This window comes from Lagopus muta, chromosome 2 (genome assembly GCF_023343835.1).
Source record: "Lagopus muta isolate bLagMut1 chromosome 2, bLagMut1 primary, whole genome shotgun sequence".
Taxonomy (NCBI): Eukaryota; Metazoa; Chordata; class Aves; order Galliformes; family Phasianidae; genus Lagopus; species Lagopus muta.
The window spans coordinates 81,785,147-81,801,224 of NC_064434.1; the positions used below are offsets into that span (position 1 = coordinate 81,785,147).

General features: G+C 37.1%; 1 long non-coding RNA gene across 2 annotated transcripts in view; it reads left to right on the forward strand.

Annotated features, from left to right (window-relative positions):
- Positions 1-16,078, forward strand: part of LOC125689164 (uncharacterized) — a 335,705-nt gene that overhangs the window by 86,567 nt on the left and 233,060 nt on the right. For both annotated transcript variants that reach the window (XR_007375090.1, XR_007375089.1), the window contains exons 4-5: positions 14,183-14,315; positions 15,793-15,889. This is a non-coding gene — a long non-coding RNA (uncharacterized LOC125689164). The remainder of the gene's footprint in view (positions 1-14,182; positions 14,316-15,792; positions 15,890-16,078) is intronic.

Consider the following 16,078-nt stretch of genomic DNA (forward strand, 5'->3'; position numbering starts at 1 on the left):
TCCTGGGTTTGCAGTGAGAAGTGGGAAAGTAGTGTACCCCTTGTTCTTCACAGACAAGATGAAAGAAGTTAGAAATCTGTACTGTGGGCTCTTACTGTTTTCCCAAGAATAGAAAATTCTGAGGGAAATGCTACTCCCATTCAGTTACAGACACAAAACAGACTCACAGTATATAGAAATATGGCAGAAGCAGTTTTGCAATAGGTATTAACATTTTTTTCCCTTTTATTTGGGGAAGGGCTGGGGCCATAATGGGGGAGAAGGGTTTTGTATGTCAGAAGACGAAGCTAAAATGTGCTCACACAAGTGGTATGACTGCTAGTTCCTTTATTTATGCATTCCATACCCTACATCATGGCATGCAGGCTGCAGACCATGATTCTGTCATTTTCTATTCAGGTCGGGGAATAATTGGGTCCTGAAATGCTGTGCTGTAAGGCACGGCATATATAACACTCTTTTCAAGCTGGCTGCTGTTAGAGCTCCTTGCTTTCTGTAGAAATCTGCTTTCAGGCATGAAAGCAATTTAAAATGTTGTGATATAATATACACGCTTATGTTATTGATGTTTTCTTTTTGTTTGGGTTCTCATCTCTTCCCACGTTTCTGGGGGATGATGGGATAAGCAGCAGGGACTGTGTTACAATTGCCACCAAGGAGTGACTATCCAAGGTCAGAGCAAGAAGCTGATGTCTCTAAGGAGTTCTGAGACTTACTGCAAAAGAAAAGCATAGTTTGTAAAATTGGATTTGAGATGCAAGACCATAATGTTATGATTAAAGAGTACTGGAACTGTTTACTCTTTTCCATGGCAAGAAAATGTACTGGTATCTGGCTGTTCCAGCTTCTTTCTTTGGCCATCCGAACATAAAGAAGCCATGGTGACAATGATGCAGAGTTAAGATTGTAGCACCTTTTTGATAGATTAATGGATTTAAAACTGAAAAGATCACATTGACAGTCTCTGCCTAGAGTAATGGGCAGACAAGCTTGCTATATTTCTATAATCTATTTCTCAGGAATCGTTTTATGGCAGATACATTTCTGCTCTGAGCTTTGAATGGCCTTCTGTTCAAAGCGCAATTTTTTTTTGCCTCTGACCTCTTTTAGATGTCTTGAAACAGAAGTCTATAGTCAGGAAAGTAGTCTTCTGTTCACAAAATCCACTGACATCGCTTTCCCTGCTGTTTGATCTGCTACTAGTATTGTCAGAGTGGAGGTGAAAAGACGCTGTTGGTCATCACCACCGTTTAGGTTCAGCTAGAAACGTTCCACTTCTCTGCCTCTGTGTTGAATGTTTGCTGTGGCTTAAGACTGAGTTGCTTTGGAGATTACAAATTTACTCTAGTATGGCTGAGGATTTGTCAGCAGGACAGAAGAAACAAGAGTCCTGGGAGGTTGTTCACTGAAGCCAGACTCAGATTAGTCGTCACAGATGGAAAGAGCCTTAAATTAAATCCCCATCAGAATACTGATACTGACTGGAATATTATATTCTGGTAATATTTGTTCCTCTTATTTCTTATTGATAAAATCTAAGGAAGCAGATGATGCAGAAAACAGATGAACCCTGCCCTGAGCACATTCCCCTTTCAGAGAGACAAAGAAAAGACAGAATGCAAGAGGGAATGGTTAAGCATGTATGCTTCCATTAATCAATATTAGAATTGCAACAGGCAAGAAAGGGAAAACACTATAGGGCATCTGACTTATGAACCTAGAGAGAGAGCTCCTCTCTTGAGCTGCTCCAGTGCAAAAATGATAAGGTTGAAATAATTACAGGGTACTGTTTGTGAAGGAGCTTTTACACACTTCTCTGAGGCATTTGAAAAACACTGACAAGCTGCATTTTCTAATGCCTTTAAACATTATTTCAGCTATGCTGTCTGGAGGAAAAAAATCCAGTAGAACACTGTGTAAGTCAAAGAATTACAGAGGTACCTCATTTCCAGGTCATACTGTCTTCTACTACTGCAGATGACTCACAGCAGCAAAATATTCACTTACAGGGAGATTTCAGCTAACACAGGCTACTAGCAAGCTATCATCTGTCAGGAGGCCATTTCAGTGCCAAATTAGGCTTGGGTGGGGAGGGAGGGATAAATGCCTGTCCTCCATCTACTTCCTCCACATTTCCAAACACTGATGCCAGTTCTACACTACCAGTAGATGGACTAAATTTATTCTTTTTTTTTTTTTTCCTAAATAAAATCAGAATCTAATATTTCCCAGTTATTCTAGCTGGCAATGAAATGGGATACAGATATTAGATTTTCCTTAGAAGGCAATGGAGACATTCTAGATAATCTTGTTCTGAAGAATCATTTTGAGCTGAGTGCTCACATATAAATTGAAGCTGAAATTGAATAGAAGGATACAACAGAGCACTTAGCACTTGCTAATGTTTATCCTGTCATCTCTGACTTGTTGAGGAAAATGGTTTCTGAGTTAATGAAACTGTTGCAGAAGAAACTTACCATCTGGCAAGAAGCACTTTAACCTCTGCTTGTTACTGAGTCCACTTTGAAATCAAATTTTGGAAATTTTATGCAATTCATAAAGGAACTACTCCAAAAGTAATGTCTCTTGTTTTATTATATTGATCCCCAACACCAGAGTTGGTGGTATGGCAGTAGAAGGTGAGCCTTCCACAAACATTGCATTTCATGTTGCTGCTGTGTGACAGATGGCAGCAGAGGGCCAGTCTGACAAAGTGGAAAAAAATGACGCCCATTGACGTTCATCAACACTTGTTGAACATTTATGGAGACTAAATAGTGGATGTAAGCACAGTGAAGTGGTGGGTGATGCATTTCAGCAGTAGTGATGGCAAAAGGGGGTCACAGATGTTTACAAGTATGAAGTCTCTTGTTCATTGCTGGTGAAAATGTAGGTAATGTTCACTATGTTAGAAAATAGCACTTTGTAGACGAAAATTGCCTCTAGCAAGTAGTATTTTTTTGGTCTTTGTATCTGTTTTAACTTCTTTGGAAATATATAGGAGGCGTTACTTTTGTAGTGACCTATGTATATGCTCATTTATGCAAATTATAGCTTCAAATGTATACTTTTAACTACCTAGTTATCATTCTTCAGCTATTACACAAACCCTTATTCACATATAAAAAGAGAAATATGTTTATTTGTGTCTGTTTATGATTGTTTTGTTTTGTTTTTTAATTGACTGTTATCTGTTTTCACCTTTGGAATCTTCCAGGATTTGAAATACTTCTCAATTGTCATTATGATTTTTGCTTTTGCATATATATATATATTTTTAATTGGATTTAGATTACAGGTTTACAGGCCATTTAAATGTGTTTTCACTGTATGAAACAGAGCTTCCAAATGTCAATACATTCCTGGGTTGTATTTAATTCAGTGCATGTCTAGTGAATGAACTGCAGGCTTTCACTACCTAAAGGCACCTGTTGCTATTACCTTGACCTCCATTTTCACTTATATCCTGTATATTGTTAATTAAGAGAAATAAGAAAGAAACAAAATATATTAACCTGGACATTCAAATACATTGCAGTGATAAGAGTAAATTCAGATGCACTGTCTGCCAACACAGGATTGACTTTTAGCTTATTTTTCCTGTTTTATTTTCCTGAGAACATAGTGAAGTGTTCTATGATGAACAAAATAATCCACTAGTTATAAAAAGAAATGCTGCTTCTAAATAAAAATTTTGCTTAGTGTGTCTATTTTGCTTCTCCAAGTAAGTGTGCAGTTTTCTACTTTTCCAAGACTAGCAGTTAGTATACTTCAAGTTGGCTGAACAGTAGTTTACAAAGAAAGTTATCAAAGATATAGACTGACTCTCATGGGAAAAACTCTCTTTCTAGTGCCATAATCATTTGTATTAGTGTGTCTTTTGGAGATAAATGACTATGATTTGCAAAACAATCCATCAACATTAGGGTTATCAAAGCTGTCATAGGAATTAAGGGTTTTAGAAGTAGGATGTTCATTTTTATGAAGAATAAAATTACCATTGATCAAAAATAAAATAATTATATCACTTTTGATTGTAGACCTGTCATTAATGGCAGGTTCCTATTGTGAATGAAAATCAGCACACACAAAAATGATTTATTTATTGATGTAGCAATACCCATGGAAATTATCTTTGCCCAGAGTTAATGCCAGCTACGACACAATCCCTATATCAATCTCCATACCTAGCATAAGAGGCAAATACTGGTAATATGAATACCAGATGGAGATTGAAGCATTCTGAATGCAGCAAAAGGCTTTCCTTTTGAAGAGCTTTTGGACCTCTATGCTTTTGACTTTTCTCTCTCAGTTAAAGGATAGCACATGGTGTGCTACCACATGCTTGCAGCTAGTTGCAAGCAGCAACCTAGTATGTTAGGCATTATTTAAATACACAGCCCAGGACAAAACTTACTCCAGACACTGTGTTACTTAAACAAAAGAATTAATAAAAACTGTAAAGTGAAAACTTTACCTACCCATGTGTTTACATTGTGTTTATTTTGAGGAAGGACAACACCTTCGTGGGACTTCCTTATCACATAACCACCCATTTCTTGCATTCTTAGTTATTTTAACACTGCAAAGCATTAAATTCCTTCATGTGAAGTTTCTGCTTAAAGATTTGTCTTTTTTTTTTTTTTTTGAGTGAGTGAGAAGGGTTTCACATTTGAAACACATGCTATATCTGAAGTTTTGGTCACTAGAACTCTGAGACATTTAAACATATGTGGAGCTAACACTGTGATCTTCAGAAGACAAGTATTCAATTTTTGGCACTATCACTGTATTTAAAATTAAGAAAATGCCTATATGTGAAACAAGAATGAATCTTTAAAAATTCCTTGTCAGTGAAACTAGGAAAATATGTGGCAGTGATAAATTTTTCTATATTACCAGTATAAACTTCTTAACTTCTTAACTTAACCTGTAGTACAGAATATAGCTATACATGTTGACAAAGTGTATTTACACTTCTTGATAGCTCCAGGAAGACTATAATATATTACATTCAAATGTCATCTCTATTTACCCAAATCTGTAGATGAAATTTTACAGGTAAATCTGTTAGAGGATGTTCTACTTGGAGACACCATCATCATTTAGCAACTTAAGAAGTTAAAAGCATTGGGAGTTTCTGACTGAGAACCCTGATTGATATTGTAATCTATGGCAGCTGAGTAATCCTGATGGCAGCACAGTGACCAGGAAGCTGATTAGCTAGAAAAAGGAAATAACGTCTTCAATTGTTGATTACTATCCCATTATGTAAGGAAGCAATCATGGAATGGAATTATACATACAAGTCTGGAGGATAGAAAAGGCCTAAAATAAGTTTATGAACATAAATTGGTCCAGATACAGAGCATAATGACAAATAAGAGGCTGAGTACTAGCACTGAAGGGCATGTTAAACTCATGAATAATCAGCTTGTTTGAAGACAGCACCCACTGATGAGAGAGCAATAATTTCTTTAGTAAACTGGTGAGCTACCTGCAATGAGGAATGCTGCAAGAAAAGTGAGTGGATAAATTACAGTCTCTAAGGTCAGCAACATAATGTATTTTTTTTTCCCCTAGTGTTTAATAATAGTAGATGGAGCAAGTAGTATTGTGAATTTTTTTCTGGCTACTATGAAAAGAAATGTGAAATATCTCTTCTTCCATCTCTCTACCTCTCTTTTTTCTTTATTATTTTTCCCCCTCCTTTTTTATTTATTTATACAAACCTTTAGCTAGAGTAAAATGTTCTTCCTTATCATAGAATCATAGGAATGCTTGGATCATTGCGTACCAGCTCCCCTGCCATAGGCAGGGTTGCCAACTTCTAGATCAAGCTCTAGATCAGGTTGCCCAGGGCACCGTCCAACGTGGCCTTGAATGCCTCTGGGGACAGAGCATCCACAGTCTCTCTGAGGAATCTGATCCAGCACCAAACTGCACTCTGAATGAAAAAAGCATAAATAACCTATGGAGCTGCTTCATGTTATGTCAGCTGATAGTGTATTCTACTGATGTCAAGAGAGGCCTGATCTACATTAGTGTGCTGCAATACCAATTCTTGCATGAATTCATGTATTTTGACGACTCTATCTGGAACTAGTCTTCTATTTCATTCTGAAATTCCCCTTCAGTTACATGTTATACGTAGTTCAGAAATGAACAAATAGCATCTAAAGTAAACTGACTTTTTGTAACGCTCCTTAAGAGAATATTTAATGATATAACATTCTATGAAGTATTACATGCATCTAAATCTTGGTCTTTAGCTCTTGGAGAAATTAATATCAATTCTGTGAAAATATTCTGCAAATGTTACCTAAAACTTATTTAATCCAGCAAACTCAGATACTGAAATTAACAGTGATAATAAATTAAATACATAAATAGGTGAAAGAGATCTGTTTACTTTTTTTGAAACCAGTATTTAAGTTACATTCTCTGGATTTGTATTTAGTGAAGCTTATTGTTTAGGTCTATATTCTTACTCTCTCATTCTAACCCGTTCATATTTTCTTGTTAAGTGCCATTAATATTTACTTCAATACAGATTTTACTGCTTTTGATGGTGCTGAATAGTACTTTCTTTCTTGAACAGAAAATAAGAATTCTCATGCAGAGAATTACTATTTAGTGAGAGTGAGACATACTGATAGCCTGGGAAGAGCACTTGCCATTTAAAAGAATACTATGAGGTATATGTTACATGTTTTAACAGTGGTCCTTTATCTGAAGTTGCATGCAACATTGCTTTTCAGAAAAGTGTATGAGGACAGTGTTCTAGCAAGAGAATATTGGTGATTTCAGGGGAGTATCACCTGCCAATGGAAACTAACAATTTCAAACACTTTGTGAAACTGTTAAACAAAACAGGTTAATCAAATGATAAAGCCCAAGCTATCAGAGTTGGTAGAAGCTATATTCCCAAACAAATTGTCTGCCATGTGGAAATCCCACTTAATCTGTATCAGACTTTCATTCGAGAACATAGCAATAACCTCATAGCTTTGGACATGCCTAGGCTGAACTCCTGGAACACGATGTGTGATGAAGTACAAGAACGCATTCTGTCTCAGTATGAGAGCTCTCTGCTGATAAATCTCCTCTGCTAACCAAGAAATCATAATGGAGTGGATAAGATTTAAGGTGTTCAGGCCTAAGAGTAGCTATACTAATAAATGAACTGTACCAAGTCATTTAAAACTCTGTTCAGCTCAGTACACTGTTCTTCATGGTGTCTAGTAGACATAGAATAGATAAAATTATATGAACAAAACACTATAAAATGATACTTTCTCCCACTCTTATTCCCAGATTCTGGAAATTGTTGGTACAGGGATTTCCTGAGACAAGTAGAATAACTTCATCTTTGAGCTTAATAACCCTTGAAGAATTTTCTTGCTTGAATAAATCTATTTATGTTTTAACCATTTATACTTTGACCCTTATAATGTCCTGAAGCAATGAGATGTGAAAAGTGTATTTCCTTCAGTTTAGAATTTTTGCTTAGTCATTTGTATTGGTTTCCTTCTAGATCTTGTACTATGTGGAGTGCCAAATTGTTTCCTATTCATTTTCTCCATGCCAACCATCATTTTGCTGCTGGCTTTCCTGTGTCTATTTTCCAGTATTAAGGTCCTGACTCTTCCAATTTGTCCTCAATCTGAAATCTGCTCCGTAACTTTCATTAGCCTCATTTAATTGCTTCTCGTTATAACAGTATGGTGTTACACTTCTTTCTCTTCCCTCCCCTGCAGTATTTGTTTCCAAACTTTTTCTAAGGACATATCACACTACTTGGATTTTGTTGAACTGACACTTCCAATGAATTCCAGGATCATGTTTTTAAGAAATGTTAACTTACAGACCAGAATCGTGTGTATCAATACTATTTAGCATTGAGCACTCTGCAACTCTTAGTTGTAAGTTTTAATTTTCACTACCCCGAATAACTTTGCTCTACATCTTATTTGAATACCTGGAAAGTGTTGTGCTTAGGTGTTTTTTTTTTTTAATCTTTCCATCATAAAATTAACCATTTATATCTACTACTTCTTTCCTGTCTTCTATAGCCTTTGGTTGGATGAACAACTCAGTTAGAATCAGCAAGTGGAAAACTTCATGTGCTCTTTGTGTTTTCAGGAATATGAGAATCTGCATTAGTAGCCTTGAATGCTGTCAGAAGCAAAAACAACTGAGATATTCAGTAGTGACACTATAGACTGTAAATGGAAAACAGATATGTTTATGTTGTTTACTGTTTTGTGAAGTCCATTCAGAGGTACCAGAAAGTAAAACACAAGTGATTTTCAAGTAGGGATCTTAAGAAAAAAATACAATATTGTTCTCATGAATAGAATAAAAAAACCTGTACCTGCTTTTGTGATACTTGCCTTGCATTTCGGAGAAAGTCAAGTAAGAACAGTACTAGTTGTAGTGCTCATGTGATGCGCAGTTGATGGCTGTGATTGTCTACTCTTGGCAGCTAGCAAAGGTTAAGAAGTGACTTGGAAAGACAGTTTTGATTTTCAGAATGAAATGAGGAAAATAATTCATACCTCCTGCTTGCAGCTGCAACTTTTCTTAGTTGTTTTTGGGATTAGATCAAGGAGTAGACAATGAAATGCAAGAATTGGCTATGCCTGGGAACTCTTTACTTCTTGGGCTACTCAGTCCTTCTTATATTTTATGATCACAGAGTCACTTTATGCAGAAAAAGGTGTTTTGGGGGGAGGTAGTCTCTTGCCTTCAGAAAAGCCCAGACTGCTTTATAAACTGCTATTTGTTCCAACAGACCTCTGAAAGACAATCTAGAAGCAAGCTACAGCCTGACTTAACTGTCATATGAGGCTACAGATGGCTTGTGGGCTGAAATCCCTTGTAATGGATGATAACATGGAGCATTGCTTCATTATTAAGTGCTTAATTTGTTCACAGGATAATTTTAGCATGATAGTTTGAACAGATCACTTTAAATGTTTTCATTTTTCTTTTACCAAAGTAAATTTTTCAGCATTTGGATTTTTTTTTCTTCAAGGTCAATGATGAGTGAATGACCTGTGAGGGGAAAATTCATATCTTCAGGTCACTAGCTTACAGATGAAGCCATCTGCTTCAAATTGGTGGAAAAAAATGGCAGTCTCCTGCTGAAAATTAATAAATTGATTCAGACATGCTCCGGAAATTGTACTGTACAGCAGGGAATAATTTATTTATGACCTCATCTGGAGATCACCTTCTGCCTCAAGTCACAAAGGCTATAGAAAGATACTGGCAAAAGACACTAGAGAATAGTATCCATAGAAAAACCTGCCATTGGATGGACCAAGTGACCTATGAAGTGATCTATTTTAGCTCTAATTTTTTAGTCTCTGTGATTTATAGCCATTATAATCTCTTTCTATCCAGTGTCATTGTGGATGCACAACTTATTCCGGTGTGTGTCTTATCTTCCTTTTAAATTTCTGAAATCTCTTTGCTTTAATCTTGTGAAATAAGTCAATGAAAGGATGGGTCAGGGTTTTCCTTCAATTTACCAGTCTCTTAGGTGCTTTCGTGTCCCCTATTACACTTGTACTTGAGTCTCAAACCATCTGTAGAGTACATTGTTGCTTTCAGCATTTCATCTGTGAGGATGAAAGGTCATGCTGGATGCTCGTGACACTGTACAAAGCTCAGCTTGTGATTCATGAGCTCCAACATAAACCTTTGGCCATATGCCCCTCTTGTTATTTGCAGATCTAATAAGGCTAGTAGAAAAGTTCAAGACAGAGAAAGGAAACTGATTTTGTTTATACATTTGAAACTCTTGCAGAAAAGGAACTACTACATATACATATTCTTTTCAGTGTGTCTGTGCACGCCTTGGGTTGTCATCTCTTGCGGAAGGGAAATAGATATAACATAGCTAAGTTATCCATTGCATCTGTGGAAATGTGTGTATGGCTACTGATAATTAGTAGAATATATATGTGGTAAATCCTCTTTTGCTTTCTGTTGGTTGAGATGGAATGGTGAGTAAGCATGGTGCTTTAAATCAGAGCTATGCTTTGGCCGGAGTTGTGCCAGTCCTACTGTCACGTTTTTTTCAAAACAGTCCAGAATAAAGAGATAAAATATTAGTGAATATTTGCATTTTAGCACTGACGTAATGCTTCGCCTACTACATCTGATGCAGTATTTAAAGACAGGAGAAAGCAGTCCTTAGGCCAAATAGTTTAATTTAAGTAGACAAGACGAACACAGAGTATATGATCAATTCAATCTGTCAAGGCGGGTTGACAAGAACACAGCCTGCAGAAGAAATGACTGCAGTTGTGCCCTGTTCAACACCAGCCACTAGATGAAAAGCAGAGGCTTGTATATAGGTCAGCTGCACTAGGTCCTTTCTCATCCTGATCCTTTTCCACCTAGATATTCCTCTCAATTATTTTGCAGTGGAATTAGTTTCTCCAGCATCGAGCAGATTTTGTCAGTAATGGAAATAAACCCCAGAAATTAAAATACATCCAGAAAAAGAAAGGCACTGTGTGCAGAAGTAAGTGACAGCAGAATCATCCAGGCTTGAATTACAACTTTGCTTGGCAGCAAAAATAAGGGAGTGGAGCATCAATCAAGATACAAAGAGCCGTGCCCCTTGGATGTGAGACTCCTGGCAAGACTAGAGCCAGACAAAGATAGGCAGACAGCCTTTCTCCCGCTAATGCATTTTTGTTGAATAAAGCCTGTATCTGTGGGCTAATGGCTTGAAATTGCTTAGAGATTTAATAAAAGCTCTAAGGAAAAAGAGAAAATAATAGTCATTTAGATAAATGATAGGACTCTAGCGAGTACAAAGGCATTTAATACAAATGTATTGCCATCACTGGTGGCATGTATACTCTGCCGTAATTAGACATTTTCTACTAAGGCATCACAAAGTCAGCTGTTTGGTCCCCTGTGTGTGCCTCTGTTCTTCAAGTCTTTGTTGCCTGTGTTTGTCAAAAGGCACAAAAGGTTGATTTTAATATAAAAATATGAAAATATGTAAACATACACACAAGAAAATGGTGTGTGTGTATGGGGGGAGGGGCAAGGGGAGCAGATTGGCAATGAGCTGATTATAGACTGCTAATAATGAAAGCATAATTGTTAAATTACTGCCAAATGCACCAGATACAGCTACTCATGAGACACCTGTTTTACTGTGGTGTGAAGCAGCTTCATCCAGACAAAATACAATTGAAGTGTGGACAGATCCCAATAGTAGTATTGGGAGAACACAAATTATGGAGATTTGGTATACTAGACAAATATGGAATGAGCCATGTCTTCTTTACCAACAGTGTAGTTGCAGATGTTCATTGCAGGCTCGAGATTTCCTGCTGTGCTTCCCAATTCCACTAGTTAACCCTGAGTTCACATGGAAACAATGCCCTCTTTTAGAGAGGGAGGTTTTGAAATTGCAGTGACTCATACAGAGATTTGGAGGCTTGATGCATATAGCATTTAGTACATTTTGGCCTGGATGTAAAACTAATCAGATTTATACTATGTGAGTATTTATCTCTGTTTAACTCTGAGTAACAATATTGATATGAGCAATGTCTTAATGCATAAACATTAAATATGCTCTTAAATACTTAAAGGTTATACAGGTAGATAGCAGCTACTAGTCACTGCATATGGAGGGCTGTAAATAATATGGCTGAGTTTTAATATATAACAGAGTAACTGGAGAGTAAAACACTGAGTTCCTGAGTATGCCATGCTCATCCTTTGAAGCCATTGATCTCATATCAATCTTAGAATAAACAGAAGAGCGAAAGACTTGGTGAAGGAATGTCAGACAAAGGCAGAAATAGTTTCAGAAAATTCCTTTTATAAGAAATGTGGGTTTTTTTGTTGTTGTTGTTTGTTTTGTTGTTTTGGGGTTTTTTTTTTGTCTCAAAATATATGCACAGCATTATTCTCTCTTCTGTGCCCCGAAATATGTCAGTATTTTCATATATATATTCATATGTCAATATATTCATTGATTTTACAGTGGAAACCTTCCAGTCTTCAGGAGAACATTATTCTCCTGATTATCTCATGTATAAGAGAAAAGGGTCAGGTTTGATGACTTACAGGCAATGGCTTAGTTGTCATGCTAACTTATCTTACTATCGGTGGGATTTTAAAGCACACAGGCAAATCTTTATGTTGGATCTCTGATTCTGCTATATTGCATTTCTTCTTGAGTGAGAGGGGAAAAGATAAAAAATATTATGCAGAACTGAGACGTAGAGACATGAAAGTGAAATTGTTCACCTTTGCATAGTTTGCAGTTAGTAATTTTATTGCTTTTGTATCATAATTTTATAATGCTCACTACAGCAGTAGAAATTCTTATTTTAGCATTATTTTAAGCCCTCCTCAACTGGAAAAAACATTATAAATGAAAAACAAACAAACAAAATCCTTCCTCACATTAGAAGGAAGAATAAGCTCCTAATTGAAATAGCTGCTAATATCTAAACATGTCTGTTGGTTCCTTGTCATCTAGCCCTGAAATCTCCAGGTGCCTATAATTTCTGTAATTTCCACTATGCACACAACTCTTCAGGCCTTTATGCCCATGCTTATGGTTTCATAACATGCTTGGGCATCCTTGGCCTACCATAGTTTCTGGGACTGACTTTGTGAATGTGCTTTGAGCATGCTGAAGAAATCAACATGTGACATTCAGGTAAATATACCTCTTCAGACAATTTCATCCCTAACAGGGATTTTAATGCAGAGGTCCAGAAACTTGTTGTATAGGATATTCTCAGTTTCAGTGCTCCCAGTCTTTCCTCTTCACAGTTTCTTCTCTTCCTGTAAAGCAGGAAATATTTGGGAAATATTGCCACAGGCATGATAATAACATTAACATCTCTAATTGTCCCTCCTTGTGGCACTAGCTCAGATTGCCCGTCTGGTAGATTGAATGGATGGGTCTGTAGGGGTTCACTTTCCTGTAGACAAGATCTAACTCGGCTCTGAAAATGGGAAGTATTTGTAAGTTAGATCCCCTCCCTAAACATAGTTTAAGAACCTTTTGTAATCAGCAAGGAAAGCAGGAAAGGATGCAGACACCTCCTCTTTGCAGGAGCCTAGGGACAGGTAGAACAAATCAAAGAAATGATGCTTGTAACAAAATTTCTTCACACTGGGTTTTAGGAGGATATTTAATGTGTAGAAAATCCCTAGTCTGTGTTTGAAAAGTTATGTTCTGATGTTTGTTTAATAACTTTTGCCTGTGGCTTTAGATTCCTTAGGTAAAAAATAGGTTTGTTTTTCGAAGATTTTAAAAGATAACTGCTGGCTGCCTCAGGTGAGAATTAACCCACACTATACTCTTACCAAGGGTACTGCAAAATCAAAGAAACATGAGAAACAAACTCTTTCACTTCATTTATAGACTAGGATCATAGGATCATCCGTGACAAAAAGAAATATGACTGTTTACTGTGGACAATAAAAAGCTTCAGGGGAAAGCTTGCATAGAGATCCTTTAGGATACAACTTTATCCATATATTTATTCAGTGCGTTCTCCCAAAGAACCATGTCCCTGTTTCCAAATCTCTCCTTTTTTGCTGTTTTATGCCATGTTTCTGCTCATAGCAGTATCTACAGAAAATGGTAGGGAATGAGAACTTGCAGTTTTCCTTTTAACAACCTCATAGATGTATTATCAATGCTGAAGTTCTTTTTGGTTTAACAACAACAAAAAAAAGATAACTGATTTTAATTTCTATGAAACTGTCTCAACTCATCCTTCTTTTGTGTAGCAGCTATGTGGATGAGGAGAGACAAGGGTTGGGATTCTGTTCAGTCTCAACGCAGACATGTAAGAAGCAATTCCAGGCTTTCTTACTTTGTACCTGGAGCTGGGTGCTTCCTGGCGGGGTCAGAATCCAGCCCCTGCTTTTTAAAGCTGTTCAAATGTGAAAAAATTTGTGGAGATGGCAAAATAACAAACAGTGAAACAGATAGCTGGTATCTGTACGTGTTATTTGTTACTCAGTAAGGGGAAAAAAGCATGAGAAGGCTCTGCTTTTCTGCTCATTAATTTCTCCGCTGCCACTTTGTGTCATGGATTTCAAATGGCAAAACCTTTCATCAGAGAGCTTTGGGTTGTGTTCCCCACTGACTGCTGATCTAATTGCCTTCCAGCCCTGGCCACAGGAGAAGCAGCTTAGTATGAAGACCCAAGTGCTGAAACAGCAAGAAGTTAACAATGACAGACATGCTGCTGAAAACTGGAACTATCTAAGAGCCCTGAGTTCAGTTTGACTCTGCTTCCCAGGTACAGCCTTCCTCCCAGACAACACGTTTGTCTTTATCTGGACAAAGAATCTTTTCCCCTTATGACAAAAATGACATGCACCTCAACATATCTTATTAAGGACATCTTCAAGTCCAAGAAGGCTTGCCTTTGTTAAGAGAGGTTGCTGTGGTGCTGCATTAAGTGTCTGGAAATCAGAATTGGTGAAGATATATTGTAGCTAAAAGAGATGAGATCTCACGTGGTTCATCATTACTTCTTGTCAGCCAGTCAGCTTGGGGCTGCAGAATGAAGGAGAAGCTTCAGCCTTAGAAACTGAGAGCTGCTAATGATAAATTGCAATCTGCCATGTGCTTCTTGTACAAGATAGACAGCTGTAGGAACAAAAGGCAAATTAAAAGCTAGAAAAACTGCAGCAGATGTTTGTGCCGTGCACTGGGGTGGGCATAGAAGGAGTCATGACAACACACGCTACTGCTTAAGCATATCACAACAGTGTCTTCTACAGTAGAACTGGGATTTGTTGAGGTACAGCCAGTGCAGGCAGCAAAAGGAACAAAGCAGTGGGGTCACATGCGAGCCTGGTCCATTTCTACCAGAAATATCTGGAGTGCATAGCAGAGAACCCCTCTAACCTGAAAGAGAAGCAGGGACAACGGAATACCTCCAGACAATGAAAAATGTAGGTCTGGGCCCGAATGTTTTTAAAAATGGATGCCTTGTGCAGCAGAATTTATGGGGTGAGTCTCAAAACAGCAGTCTTTTATTATAATGAAACAATTTGGTTAGTCTTAGTCAGCATCTATATTTTTAATCTTGCAGTTCATGTTTTTACAATTGGTGGTGGGGCAATGTTGGTCAACAGCGAGAACCAAATTTCTTATTTTTCACATTCTTAAGTGTTCTGGAAAATTCCTGCTGAAGATTTATGAGGCTTTAACTGAAGTTCCAATTTTTAGTTTGTTTTTATACAAATTCTGATTGTCACCAAAAATAATAGTGAATTTTTTAGAGCTGAAAAATTAACTGTGAAAGTAGACAAAGGTGCTGGGTGGGTATTGAATACAGAGATGAGATCTGAAGAACATGAAAATGATTTTGAACAAATGAAGGAAAATGCTGTGGCAGAAAACAGAGATGTAGTCCTACAGCTGTCAGATCTTCAAGGGAGAGGAGAAAAATACAGTGACAGAAATGTAGCGAAGAATTGCCATCTTAGTTAAAACAAAAACCATAGTTTTTAAGTAGTCTGTAATGATAATATTCTTATGATGCTAAGAGCAGCTGAACAGTGGATGACAAAACAGTTTTAAATTGAATTAAATGGGAGTCTTCCAAATTTGTTGTCACAAGTCTTGTATGAGAACTCCTCTAGATGCAATTCAAAATTCATTGTGAGAACTTCAATTTTGTCACAGTTTTATTTCTTGGTAAGAAAAGCAATGAAACAGCTCCTTGACTGCTTGCCTACAATTTTCTTGATCCACATTTTTAACAGGACCTAAGTACATTCATCTTCCTTTCCTGCAAGTAAGTGATGAAGGATGTACGGAGATATGTAAAGAACCAGACAGTGGCGGAAATAAGGAACTGAGGTACTGGAATAGAAGCCTAATAATTTCCTCCTACTTTTACTTTCTTCCTGAAAAACAAGTAAAAAAATAATTTTTCTCTGTCTAATTTTATAAAATCCTAACCTTTGAAAAACATGTACTTGTTTGTTAGCTTTCCATCTTCATTTATGAAGCTTCCCACCCTCTCAAAAGCACTCTCTGAATCTACTC